At 38.6% G+C, this 15,407-nt stretch overlaps 1 pseudogene; it reads left to right on the forward strand.

Annotated features, from left to right (window-relative positions):
* The first annotated feature begins 12,195 nt into the window (after window positions 1-12,195).
* Window positions 12,196-12,334, forward strand: LOC145256608 (U2 spliceosomal RNA; annotated as a pseudogene).
* Window positions 12,335-15,407: the final 3,073 nt, after the last annotated feature.

The raw sequence follows: 15,407 nt of genomic DNA on the forward strand, positions 1-15,407 counted from the left end.
GGAGGGGTCGCTTTTTTCACCGATATTGTCGAAAGTCTTTTCGGTTGTCTAGCCTTAATTTAAACATACGTCACTTCCGGTTTGGTGGTGGTCGTAACAGCAAAGACGCCACGTTCTTTTCTCATTCTTTCACTCCTTCGCGGTACGGGTGTGAGCCTGCCTTCCTACTACCACTTTTATTTATTTATTTTCTTTTTGCTCAACATAAACCTCCAAACACCCGGACAACGCCGGGCTGAAATGCTAGTAAGAAATAAATCAGTTCTGAAAGGATTTTGACCACCAATCCGTTGCTAGACAAATTGTCATGAAAGTGAGTTCTGATGCAAGTCTCTACTTGTATAAGAGTCAGATGTGCCAAAATCTGGGGAGGCGTTGTCCAGAGCACACTTCGTTTTCTAGACATAGTGTAATATAACGTGGGCACGTCTATAGCGGTTGTATGCAAATGTCGAGTCTTGTGCGAAGTGACGTCACGGTAAGGAAAAATATTACAAAACACGTGTGCACACACTGACGATCACATTCAGGACGATAAGGATCACGTTAGAGATGACGATCACGTTTTATTTGGGGAAGAATCCGGAAATAAATGATATTGTTTCAACGGAAAAATTGAGTCGAGTTATCATTTATCTTTTGTTCCTTGCGACATACTCTGCTACAACGTGCTGGGCCCCAAATGTCTGCGTGTTAACCCGTGTGTAAAAGTATGTACTGCATTACAAAAGTTCAAAAGGACTACAAAATATTTATTTCGTTTATTACAGTCTTTTTCTCACAGACGAGATCTTGCTAGTCTTTTTCTACTCTATTTTTATCGTCATGGTAGGTGCTCCACTATTCTCTGGTTTCTTATTGTGACACGTCGACACCGAAAAAATCCTCTTTTCTGTGTCCTCAATATCAAGCTGACCCCCCCCCCAAAAAAAAAACAGATTCTTTGCAAATTGCAACATGGTTGTATTCAAATCCTTTATCAACAGATTCCTTTATTATGAACCGCCCCCCCCCCTGCACTAGTAATCTGAGCTTTGTCGATCTCATCAATCTGTCCAAATTCTCTCATTACGTTCTTCGTCTTTCAACTGATAATCGTCCCATCTCATTAACCCTTGTCCTCAAGTGGCTTTTAGCTTTGATACTGTAGCAATACAAAAACATAGATCTAATAGTATAAAAAAACTGAACTCGATCGGTTTAAACGAAAGAGTAGAACTGTACAATTAATTGTGAAAGCATCACGACCTCAATGGAAACGAAATATTTTAAGGGAGGCTGCTTTCACACCCCATCCCCACGTTGGTTTCTGGGAACGCCTTAGCCATTAGGCTTCTCCCCTTTGACGCATGAGTCCAAACAGTGGTCTCCGGGTTAGGGAGTGGAGTGAATGGGTTAGGGTTTTATCCCCCCTCTTCCTCTTTTTCCACCTTCTCCTCTTTAAACGCGATTATTGTTCTCATAGAAAATCTACCGCTATGGATATAAATACTGATTGCCATTGTGATGGTGGTGGTGGTGGTGGTGGTGATGATGATGTTGATGATGATGATGATGCCTGTGCCCTTTTTCTCTGAACAATCAAACTTCTATTTTCCCTCCTCCGCATCCAATCGCTCCTTGCTGCTCGCTAAGATATGTAATGAAAAACTACCAACATCAAACAATCGCCCTCCATCTGTCTTCTCCACACACACACACACACACACACACACACAATATATATATATATATATAAACATTCTTACATATATATATATATATATATATATATATATATATATATATATATATATCAGAAATGCATAAATAAATATATTTTTTTAATTATATATGAAGTATAAATAATTAAATTCGTTCAAAAAGTATCGCAAACATGCAGAAGTTCAAGTATTATGTGAACAGACATATTGCTGCTAAACTCCCTACATAGTACCCCTGCGACTTAGGTCCTTGACACTAGCTCCCTACATCAAAGTGGCAATGTGCTTTGTTTGAGGCGAAAATATAATTAAAAAAAAAAAATTATAAACAAATATATAATATCCATAAAGAACGCAATACATTTCAGCAATTAGCTAAGTGTTCGAGCTCCAAGCTTAAAACTCTGGGAGCCTCGTTTCAAATCTTACTAGGTTCAGTCACTTGTGTCCATCGGTAAATGCATCTCAGTTTAGATTATCTCATCCTTTTTGTAACTATCATACCTTCCCTTTACTAAAAAATTAAAAGATAGGAAATTATGGCCAACCTCCAAATTCCACACCTCGACCTATATTTGTCTGCAATATTCTTTACTAATAATTCCATAACACTTTCTCCCGGTCCTGGATATGCCCTTAAACTATATCCGATGGTGAGACCCCAGCTTTCGGGCTTTGGGGCTGTGTGGAGCCACCCTTTAATTGCTATTGCTCCCAGGTCCACTCTAGCCCACTCTAGCCCACTCTTTATGGTCCCAACTATGGGTTGAATAAAAACCGACTTGGAAAATATATATATATATATTCTATTAAAAAAATTTTCTTCAAAATACTGGATTCGGCATTAAATAACCTGAAAAGGGTTGATATGCCGTAAAACAACCAACCAACCAACAACAGTTTCTCCCATAAACTTGACTCAAAGTCTAAAAGAATATACCCAACGAAATCTATAATTGATTTCCTACTTAAAAAGATTTGATATAAGCTGTTTACCCAAGTGACTACCTGCATCTTAGCTCTCTCTGCCGACTCTACCACCGCCATCGTCGCAGATGATTGCCAACGTCTTGACCCAGTTCTGACTTCATGACATGCACACAACACCGTCAAAAAGACAATATCTTTTTGACACGCAAAATTATAAATCCCATCTATCTCTTCCTTCCTTTCGTTTTATTTTTATTTTATTTTTATTTAAAAACTCTCAATCATCAACCCCTTTCTTTCTCTCTCTCTTTCATTTTTATTTTCTTGTCCCTTCCGTTTTATTAAGTTTTAATCTTTAATGTTTTAAAATTTATATATTTTTTCTCTAGTTTCCCCTCCCCCGTTTTCCCCATTTTAACACCCCTATCCATTACTCCCATTATTTTGGGTTTTCATGTCGATATGTAATTTAAAAAAACATTATCTTTCCTTTAATTTATTTTAACTTAAATCATCTGACGATATAGGCGAATAATTTTTATCTCGTCTATTCAAACAACCTGTAATGAATTAAGTTAATACACCCGATGTTGAAATAATAAAACACACACACACACTATATATATATATATATATATATATATATATATATATATATATATATATATATATATACTAGCAGGTACACTCGGGGTTTCTCCTGTCATAGTGTAAAACTTTATGTACCCTTACGATTTCTTAAATGTTAAATCTAAATTAAGGTCAATCACACCCACACTCTTCAATGTTAAGAATTGGTTTAATGCTTTTTTTCAAATAAGTGAATCAACTATAGGTTGACAAAAACGTTCTCGTGGTTTTAAATTTTAAATTCAGATGAACAGGTCCTGAATTTTAATTTTTTTTCCTTTTATTTATGAAATAAAATAAAGTAAAATATTGTTTTTTTTTCTGCGTACGGATGTTCAACGTAGATTTCGCGATAAAATTGAAAATAAATAAATAAATAAAACATGCTAAATAAATGCACTGTTGGATTCCTTGTCAGATTACTCTCGAAATATACGTTTGACATTGGTTTAATTTCAAGTACACTCTCAGATGGACATATCGATCAAAGCAGCACAAATGTACTATATATATAAGAATGGATTATCGTCCATTTTTATTATTCGGCCAACTCTTCATCATAAGAAAAATCGTTGGTTAATAAATTACAAATAATTGCGAGGTGAATGTTAATTTGTAGGCAACAAGCAAGGTGATTGCATCCAATAAATATAAGAATAAAGATGAACGAAAAGATAACGTGTATCTATTTTCATGAGGGTATTTCCCTTTTGCAACATACTTTGATACGAAAAATATGTACTATCTTAGATATCCGGCGCCAAGCTGCGTCAGTCGCGTAACTCTATCGTTAAGTATCTATTTTTTTTTTTTTACGAACTCTGAAGGAGATGAGGAGCTCTTAACAACCGCCTCCTGGAGATTTTGTCTCATCTCCTCCAGACAAACATTTCTTAGAATATAAACAGCTTATATGTGACCGCACAGTCTCGTATGCGCCACATATTATCATTGTTAACCATTCGATACTTGTAAAGAATGGGTACTGAAAGAGTTTTAGTACTAAGAGAGTCAGTCCCGAGCATTGGCGTAAAATTCATCAGGATCGGTTATGTCGGGTTTTATTTGTAAAGAATTTATTTTACGAAAACTGATGTTTTTATTCATCAAGACAAGTACAATTTTTTTAAATGTTAAATCTAAATTAAACCCAATCACACCCACATTCTTCAATGTTAATTATTGGTTTAATGATTTTTTTTCAAATAAGTGAATCAACTATTGGTTGACAAAAAAGTTTCCGCGGTTTTAACTTTTAAATTCAGATGAACATATCTCGGCTCAAACAAAAGTTTATTGATCAAAATAAGCATTATCAGATTCAACATACTTTTACCAACGCAAAACATGTGTATTTATACTAGTAACGGAAAAATCTTGCATTCTGGTGACGATGAAAACGTTTTTAATATCGCTTAGGTTTGTGAAGTATTAAATACTATTAAAAAAATATGTCAACTTATGTCATGGTAACATATATTGAGCAAATTTCTAACAGTATTTTCTCTAGTTTATTATTTATAACACCTTTTCCCGAACTTACTGTATTAAAGAGAGAATCGAGCGCCATTTTGAATTTTCCAATACATCGGTAAACATTGTATGCTTTTCGAGCTGAATAAACATGTTACATTGAATAAAAACACTAAAATTATATCCAGTTTGGTAGAAAAGTAACTTATTTTTCCTTTGATAACATTTATTTGTTATATATTTGTTTTTTGACAACTTTTTCGAATCTATGTGTGCAGTAATACAAACCCGAATATTTTGTTTTAATGTCGAAAAAGTGAAATAAAATAAAATATCATTTTGAAAAAGGTGAAGATAAGGAGAGAGCGACCAAAAATTAAGTATCGTTTTTAAAAGACACGAAATATATCTTGGTCATCAAAAAAACGATGAGAATGTGAGAATGTATTTTAATTAAGAAGGAAAGAGCGAGAAAAAATATCTCCTTTAACCCAGATTATTCTAACGCAACGTTTGAGGACAACTCAAATAAGGATCTATATTTTTTTGTTACTAAATAACAATTTTTTTTAAAGATACTTAAGAGAACCAGTCCTATTGACATACTTTTCCTTTGTTGATGTAGCATAGAAATTGGTAAAACTTACTTAAATGAAAGGGAAATTTAAATTTCGTTTCGTTTTAAATTCGGTACATTTTTAGTCGCGTGCAAGCGACTTTATAAGTCACTCCGTCGGTATGTCGGCCAGTCCGTAACACTTTTGTGCTTGGCATTTTTGGTTAAGATTAAAAGTCTGTTGTTAATACATGCTGTTCTTAGCTTTTTAAGCTTTCTTGGCTTTGGGGCCGAGATCAAAGTGTAGTATCTGTCGGAACAGATACTGCTAGCAAAGACCATATGTGGGGGCGACCCCACATATAAGACCTTGGTCAATGAAGGGGCAACCCTTCATACCAATTGTCACTATCCAGCTCCCCTACTCCCCGGGGAGTTGGTCCCCATTTCCCCTGAGGTGGAACAGGTGACCCCAGTACAGTCGAAAACTGGGACTCACCTGGGCTGCTACACAATAGCAATGAGGCTGAAGAGGGAGGGTGTTCGGGCGATACCAGCGCTGCTGACATATAAGGACGCCAGCATAACGGTAATGGTGGAGGGCCGTCGTTTGCACTGCTGGTTCTGCCAAAAACAGGGCCACATGGTTAGGAGCTGCCCCCAAAGGGTAGCCCCTAATCAAACAACCCAAAAGGCGGTCACAACCCCTGAGACAGCGCCCGTGCCAAAACAGGCGGCAACAACCCCTGCAACTGTGGCACCAACCCCAGCTCCAAGGAAAACCCAAACCACCCAGAAGGCCAAGGGGGAAGAATGGAGCACGGTAGTGAGACAAAAACGGAAGCCCATAATCCCTTTCGCCACCGTCCCACCACCAGCCCAAAAATTGAGGCAGCAGCTTTTGCAAATGCAGCAACAACAATAGCCACCGCAGCCGATGCCGCGGAAACATTGCCGAGGAAAGGTGACGGGCATGGTGGGGAAGAGTTAGATGATTACAGGCCCATAACTCTGCTAAACACAGAGTTGAAGATTTGGGCCAAGGTCCTATCGAATCGGCCGCAGGTTGTTATCGGCGAGTTTGTTGAACCGGAACAGAACTACGCTGTGAAGGGGAGAACAATTCAGAACAACTTGCACCTGATCCGCACGATCCTTTTTTTTTTTTTTTTTTTTTTTTTTTTTACACATAGGCGTCACCACTTATCAAGGCCGATAGGCCACTCAAGGATAAGGGTTAAAGTGTAGAGTAGTCAAAAGAACAATATAGTAATCGATAGTAATGGATGTTCGGTAAATTTGTTAACTTAAGTGGAACGGCTCATCAGAAACTTGTTCACGTTGGACTTGAAGACAACCATATTATAGACAGCTGGAAAGCAGGAAAACGGAAAACAATTCCACAGGCGTGCAGTTCTAAGAAAGAAGCTTTGATCATGGAATCTATGTTTAGGTTTAGGCACAGATAAAGAGTGGGGAAAATTATTGATAATGTTTTCAGCTAGTCGAGTGTTTATTGTAAAGGTTTGGCGAGGGGGAGAAACCATAGATTGAAGCTCAGTCGAACACTTTCCATGAAAATAACGATAAAGCAGAGACAAACTCGCAACATCTCTTCTGTGAGATAGAGGTTGCAGCGAAGAGAAAAGGACATCTCCCACCAGGCCACGAAGTCTATTTTGAACCCTATCAAGGCAGGATAAGTCTTTTCTAGCAGCTCCTGCCCATATGTGGCAAAAGTATTCCATCCTTGGACGTATCTGGCTCTTATATAGATAGAGAATTGCATCAGCAGTGAGATATCTACTGGATCGATAGAAGGATCCGACCATTTTTCCAGCGGCCTTGGCAACATATTTGATGTACGTATTCCATTTAAGATCAGGAGTAAAGGTCAAGCCCAGAAGCCTGTCAAAACTTGAGGCCTCCCCAAGACGAGAGCCATTCATTTTAATTGATGCCAGATGAGGATCAGAACGTTGATGATGTAAAAATAGAAGCTTGGTTTTAGATGCATTAAAAGAAACCAGCCACTCCTTTCCCCATTGTACAACGTGATCAAGATCAGAGGAGAGAGAATCGGAGAGAACGTGGTCGTTTACTGTCTTAGATGTGCTACCATAGATGGTAGTGTCGTCAGCAAAAATGTCTACGAATGATGTAAGGATGTGATTTGGAAGATCATTAATGTAGATCAGGAAAAGAGTTGGGCCCAGGATCGACCCCTGAGGGACTCCAGCATTTATACTGTGAGCTTCTGATTTTTACCCATCAACTACTACTCTTATGAACCTATCAGAGAGAAATTATTTAATAATTGAGAAAACATTTCCAGCAATACCATAGCTAGAGATCTTGTGAAGTAAACCTTTATGCCATACCCTATCAAAGGCCTTTGATATGTCAAGAGCAATTCACCTAGAAAGGTTGCCTCTGACGAGAGATTCGCTAATCCTATGAGATATAACTGTAAGCACATCTGCTGTAGATCTAGCAGAACGGAAACCATATTGTGCGTCACTAAGAAGGTTATTTTTGCTGAGGTGGTTGATTACTTCTCTATTTAACACAGATTCCAGCAACTTACTCATGACGCATAGGAGACTTATTGGCCTGTACTGAGAGGGGGATGAACAATCACCTGAATTCTTAAATACAGGGCATACTGATGAGATTTTCCAGGGTGATGGGAAGCAATTCTCCTTAAGACAACGCTTAAACAGTTTTGTAAGTATGGGTGCTAGTTCTGGTTGAAGTTTTTTGAGTACTATAATTGGAATACCGTCAGGGCCGGTTACTTTACTGGAATCAAGGTTTTTGATTAGCATGGCAACATCACGTACAGATATTTGTATATCACATAGTGTGTTTTCTGATACAGGAGGAAATATTGGAGGTTGGCGGCCTTGATCGCAAAGGGTAGAATTGGCTGCAAAGTTCTTGGTAAAGAGTTTGGCTTTGTCTGATGTTGATGAGATTAACTCAGGTCCATTGATAATAGTTGGGATAGAGCACACGCTTCTGTTCAGGATTCTGTTTGCAATTTGCCAAAACTGGTGGGAACCAAGCCGCTGCTCAGCTACTTTGGACTTGACGGACTGAGCATACAACTCTCTTGCGTTCTTTATTACTTTCTTACAATGGTTGCTGGCAGTTCTGAAAGCGGCTTTAGTTTCCATACATCTATTATGTTGGAAGCAGTGGAAAAAGTGATTTCTGTGCGCAATAGCAGCAGCACATTCTGGAGAAAACCATGGCTGGCTGTTAGGTTTTTGCTGGAACTTTTTCGAGGGTATGAAATTGTCTATACCTACAATTAACCATTCCGTCAGGTCTGATACTATAGACGACACATCCTTTTTAAACATGGAACGCAGAGGAAGATCCGATATAAATGTACGGAAACTATCCCAGTCAGCCATAGTGTATCGATATACTGTACGATGGAGAGGTACGAGGACTTATTACATTTCATTTTTATCTTAATTGATACAACTGAGTGGTCGGAAGATCCAAGAGAAGACAGAACGGAAACTGAACATAGTTCAGAGCAAGTTGTGAGAAAAAGTTCTAGGAGACTTGCATACTGGCCGTCATTGTCAGGCACACGGGTGGGTTCATGAACAATCTGAGTGAGACCATAAGCAATGGAGAAATCATGACAGAATCTCCCCTTATCATCGGTCTTGTTTGAGTGGGTCAACCATTCCACATTGTGAACATTGAAGTCTCCACATACGTGAATGTTAGCTGAAGGATATGCTGATAGAACTTGGTCAATTTTCTCAGATATGCTTTTAAAGATAGTAACTCCGCTGTTATGGGGGCGATAGAGAATAAATATAAATGCCGTAGTGTGAGCTAGTGCTACTCGGAAACACATATAGGGTAAGTTAGGATCTTCTCTGGAGATGTCCCTACCACATGGAAAGCCATCTTTTATATAGGCACATATTCCATGCCCATGGCGATCTTGGGGGTCAGATTTGGAAGTTAGGTTAGAGTATCCTTTAATTAGGAATCATTTAGGGAAATAGTCTGTCCAATTCCAGGTTCGCTTGAAAATAAAAGGTCCGGTTTAGTCTCCTGTAATTGGGCTTCAACCTCTGGAAGGTTAGAACGTAGACCCCTGATGTTGGAGAAGGAGACATGGTAGTGGGGGTCTACGTTGGAAGTTTCAGATCCGGGTTTATTCGCGTATTTTTTATTGAAACTTGTAATGATGAAATTTTGGAGTTTGTGGACTAGAGGGAGGGATAGATGACGACACGGAAGCCACGCTGATCAACTTAGATCAGTCCAAAGCTTTCGATAGGGTCGACCATAGTTTCTTGGCATCTATCTTAGAGGCCGCCGGTTTTAAACCGGACTTCTGCAAGTGGATCTCCGTGATGTATCGACAGCCCACAGCGTCGTGCAAGTCAACGGAAAGCGCTCGAAACCCTTTGTTATCTCTCGGTCGGTCTGTCAGGATTGTCCGCTGTCGCTCCTGCTCTATATCCTGGCTTTGGAGCTTCTGCTCCGCAAGCTGACACGTGGGGATGCAAATTCAGCCCTGCGCAAAATTGCAATACCCGGTGGCTACGCTGCCAAGGTATCCGCATTCGCCGATGATGCCACGATCTTTGTGTCGAGCTTCAGAGACATCGAGATCGTGTTGGAGGTGCTCGCTGAGTACGAAAGAATTACAGGGACCAAGATAAACCGCAGTAAGTCGGTAGGACTGCGGTTGGGCGCCTGGAGTGGCAACGCTAACCTCCCAGCGTCCTTCAGCTGGACGGATTGCCCGGTTTGGATCCTCGACGTGTGGCTCGACCGAGTCTCCAGCTTGACAAAAATTGGTTGGAGGTACGGTCAAATGTGGAGGCTGCAGTCAATTCGTGGCTTCCTAAGAAAATTTCCTTAAAAGGTAGAGCTGAGGCGTGCGCCACTTACATCTTTCCTCTCATCCTTTACCGACTGGCCGTACTTCCCTTGCCTGCACAACACCAATAACAGCTATTGTCAAAATCTTGTCCTCGCTTCTTTGGGATAGAGGAAGACACTGGGTGAGCAGACAGGTTTGTCCGTGTGAGGGAGGCTTGGGAATGCCGGACTTGAAGTGTCATTGAGACGCTAAGAGGCTGGTCTTCCTGAGCCACTATATGCAAGATGACCAACCGTGGAACCCCGTGGTTACTGCCGCCTTCCCCGACCTCGTTCTCGACCCTTCTATCGAGAACCGTCGCAGGCCGCGGGGAGAATCTGCCTACATGAAAGAGTGCCGAGCTGCGCTAAAACGATTACCAAGGTCCAGCGATCTTGTAACTGCTACCCGTACGGAACTCCACAGGGATCTAGTGAAGGGGGCGCGAACGACCCGCTATGCGTGCATTTGAGTTGGCAGCAGACTGAGATCCACTCAGCGTAGAACTGGGCACCAGGTTCGAGTCATCTGAACAATTCAGAGTTCTCTCTGACCTGGCGATTGGCCCGAAATGCACTTCCACTCAACAACATACAATGCAGTTCCGGGTTTTTGGAGTCGCCTGGTTGTCCCCATTGTGGGACAACGGCCGTAGAAACGACTGATCACGCTTTCTTTGATTGCCGCGAACTCCCCTGTACTGGTCGTATGTCAGCGAGGTGACGGCTCGCATCGATCTTGAGCATCCTCGCCCAATTACCGTATCCAATGTCGTGGACAACGTGAGGTCGCCGTGGGACCGGGAAAGACAAATGGTCTACATTACGATCCTGGCCGTGGCGAGAATGGCGATTTGGACGTTGCGTCTGCAAGGTTGCTGGGGGGGGGAGTCTTTTTCTGATCAGGATCTGATCGCTTTCTTTAAACACCAACTATGGGTGAAGATCAGATGTGATAGAAGAAGGCTGCATCGTGTGGCATTTGACAGAAGATGGATACATGTAACAAGTCTGTGTGTAGAAAGAGGAGCCAAATTTGAATACGTGTTCCCCGCCTAGGTGTGGAACGCGCAGTTCCGTAAAGTAAAATTAAACAAGTAGCTAAGCTAGCTGAGTGTGTGTTCCATCCCTCACCGATTAGGAAGCCTCCAAGATCCCCACCCCCTGCTTCTTGCAATTTTTGTTTTCACCCCCTCCTCTAAATTTCACCTATCTTGGGAGAGAAAGAAATACAAACTAACCCCCATTCCTTACCAACAAAATTTTCTTTTCTCCATTCATCCTCATCTAGAGGGCACCCCCACTTAGAGACTGACCCGCAGAAGCGAGGTTCCTAGTGGAATGGGCAGTCTATCAACTAGATGGAGTTTGGAGGGTCCTACTAATCACTTTTTGGTGTCAACCAATGGTGGAAAAATACATGGATCAATACGGGATTCAACACAAGTAATAAATCACTTTTTTACCCCCCCCCGCCCTCGACACACATGAATTATTGTACCATTTTTATTGTTATCTTTTTTTTGTTTTTACACGTCAATAAAAAATGTTTTACAAATTGGGAGTTAAGTAGGACTCCCACCAATATGAAAGGGTGAATGCGGTATTATGGTGAAAGAAAATACTAGCTGGGAGAAACTTTTGATTTTGTTTAGTTGTGGAGTGAAAAGGATGACCAACGACCCCCACAATCCCCCCTTTTGAGTTGGCCATGTACCTAAGTTTTTTGTTCATTGTTGATTTTCAATGTATTTTTAACATTAATAAAGGATTTAATATCTCAAAGTGTAGTATCAGTCCGACAGCTACTGCAAGCAAAGACCATATGTGGGGGCGACCCCCCATATAAGACCTTGGTCAATCTAGGGGCAACCCTTCATACCAATTGTCACTATCCAGCTCCCCTACTCCCCGGGGAGTTGGTCCCCATTTCCCCTTCACTCCTCACATTAAAAATCGGCCTTGTGCCTAATTTGCTCGGTGGGGGAGCAAATAAATACCGCTTTTCTTGGCCTTTTGGCCAAGATCAAAGTGTAGTATCTGTCCTTACTACATGCTGTACTTATGTTTGTAACTTTGTGATATAAAGTGGGAGATCACTTTTCTGTATTAATTTAATGTAAAATGATCACCCACTTTACAACCAGTCAGTCTCAAAGCCATTTAAGCCATTCTCCAGATCATTCAAGTTGTTTTTGAAGGATTCCAGTTATTTTTTAAGCATTCAAGTCATTCTTAAGGTCATTCAGTTCATCCTTAAGTTCATTAAATTCATTCTAAGTCATTTACTTTTTATTTATTTAAGTCATTTCAGCCAAATTTTCGGTCATTTTAGTTTATCTTTAAGAATTTCATGTCAATCCTACATTCACGCATTCATTCATTACACGAGAGCACGCGACTAATGGCTATCGGTCTTGTTACATATTTTTGTACCTTTTCTCCACGTTAAAAAACGACCCTGGTGTCTAACTCTGTCCCGTGGGGAGGCATAGTAAATAGGTACATTACGTACAACTCACCGTTCCCATTTGAGACGTCAACTTTTATAGGTTTTCGGGTCTGCTGACAAAGCTGGGAGTATCTATTCCGAAAGCCGTTCGTAACACGGGGAGGTTGGAGCAGTTTATTCCTTGTAAGCATACCCGAAACCCATAAAAGTTGACATTTTCAATGTGAACGGTTAGTTGGACTTGTGTAAATTATACCAAACATTTTATCAAATTGACTTTTTTCGTTTAAAAATTAAATTATTTCGTTTTTGTTAAAATTTTATTTTCATAAAAAAAAAATCTTTCGTTTTTTGTTTATTACGATTATTGAATATTATTCTTTTGATTACTTTCGATTTTGAGAGGCGCAATTAAAAATACAAGATTAAAACGGAACGAAATTTAAATTTCCGTTCCAATTTTGAAACAACCGTAAAACAGAGCGTTCTCCGCAAGTTTTTCTTGAACTTTATTAGGTTGGTTGGTTAGTTGTTTTTGTTTTACGGCATATCAACCCTTTTCAGGTTATTTAATGCCGAATCCAAAGATTTTGAAGAAAATTTTTTAATAGGAATATATTTGTTGTTTTCAAGTCGGTTTCTATTTAACCCATAGCTGGGACCCTAACAGGTACTACCACTCCGGGTCAGAGTGGACCTGGGAGTAATGGCAATTAAAAGGTGGCTCCACACTCCCCAAAGCCCGCAAGCTGGGGCCTCACCACTTGATTTAGTTTAAGGTCATATCCAGGACCCGAACTTTATTAGTGCAGCAAATTAGTTATATATGTAGAAAATTAGATTATATTTTGAGGAGGGAAGATTAGATTTAAAAAAAAAATAATGTATATTATTATAGTAATAGTTTTGTTTACACGAGCATTTGTGAAGAGATTTCGTTAATAGATTGCACAGATTGGAATAGTAATTGTTCAGAGAATTTTACCTTGCAGTTCTAGGATAGATATGGTCTGATCACATTTTAAGAGTTTTAGAAAGTTAATAATTGTAAGGATATGAGATGCAGTACAAGATGCAAATGACGCAGTTGTGTTCTTGTTTTTGCATTTCCATGTATAAAACTGTTTTTGTATTCTAGACTTATATTTTATGTTGTATTTATAGAATCACTACTTTTGTTGGAATGATTTTTTTTTAAAATTTATATTTTATTTAGATTGGTCCGATAGAAATTCTGGCAGTGACAATTTTTAATGATATAATATATTTATTTTGAAGGGGGAATTATAAAGAAGGAAGTTGATTTTTCGGAGTGTTTATTAGTGATTTCAGGGTAATTTTATTTCCGTGTGGCAGCAGTTTGAAGCTAGTGGTAAGTACATTTCACTTTTTTTTCACTAAAAATACAAACTTTTAAATATCCATGACTTCATCAAAGACGAAATCATAAAAGAAAAAAAAGTGAAATGCACTTTTTTTTTCTTTTATGATTTCGTCTTTGATGAAGTCATGGATATTTAAAAGTTTGTATTTTTAGCGAGTTTTGTAATGTTCTGGTATAAGAAATTTCAATTCTTCTTTTGTTAATGTTATATTTTTTATTGAGTCATTATTATCATTATTCCAGAATTTGACACTTGGGTTTTTGTTACTTGAGTTGAATCCCGTATTGATCCATGTATTCCCTCCCCATTTGTTGACATCAATTTTTTCATTTGCAAAATCTGTTAACTTATTTTTGATAAAATAACTAATGTTTGTGCTAAGGTGATAACCATTCTTGTATTGTTCGATTGTTTCGTATTACCCTTTGCCTTTAATGTAATGAATTTCTTTCGTGAATTCTCGTATTTTTAATTTAATGGATTTCACGTTCAACAGGGTCATTTTATATACAATTTTATACATCAAATAACGAAAATAAAACCTTGAAAACAATTTCTTAATACCTTATGTGCTAGATACGTCGACGACATGCTCGTACACAAAACCTTTCTAACTTATTAAAGAAAACCTCGAAAGTACTTGCCCACGTGCTAAATATTAATAACAAAAGTCTTTCTTTGATCTCGGATTAAATAGGAAATAGTCTTTTGAAATGGCTTCCCTATCAGAAATTGCTAACCGATCTGAATAAAAAAATCCCATATATTGGATTTTCTTTTTTTCAATTTATTCACACAACGTTAGTTCTGACTTTGAGTTCGAAAGTGTTACTTGCTTTTTTTTTAAGGCAGACGATTTCAAATGTATATTTGCCGTTTTTGTTATGGCCGTGTTTTGATCTTTACTTTTAAATTGGTGTACATGAGAGGCTAATCTTTTTTCATTGTTTTCTCATTGCAAATTATAACTTAAAATTTGTTTTTGTAACTTTGTTTTTTTTTCTTTCTACTTTGATCTCTCAAAAAGGTGCTGTCACATTTGGCAGACAAATCATCTGTAAACGAAATAGAATACATCAAAACTTATCTTTTAATGTAATTAAAAAAATAAAACTAAGCTACAGTCATAGCAAATAGTTAATAAAATTTACAGCCTAAAACGTCAAAGCAAACCTTTGTAACACACTTTAAGTTGAAAAAAAAAATCCAAATTATCCCCCCCCCAAAAAAAAGAATAGAATGCACTTGAATACAATATAATATCAACAGTTTCCTTCGTTAAATTACATTCTTAAATGCAGGAAAATACCAACGCATTTGCAATCGAAAAATAATTGTATAACTAATATCATGACATGCACAAAATGCAAACG

This window comes from Euprymna scolopes, chromosome 32 (genome assembly GCF_053919585.1).
Source record: "Euprymna scolopes isolate OS-2025 chromosome 32, ASM5391958v1, whole genome shotgun sequence".
Lineage (NCBI taxonomy): Eukaryota > Metazoa > Mollusca > Cephalopoda > Sepiida > Sepiolidae > Euprymna > Euprymna scolopes.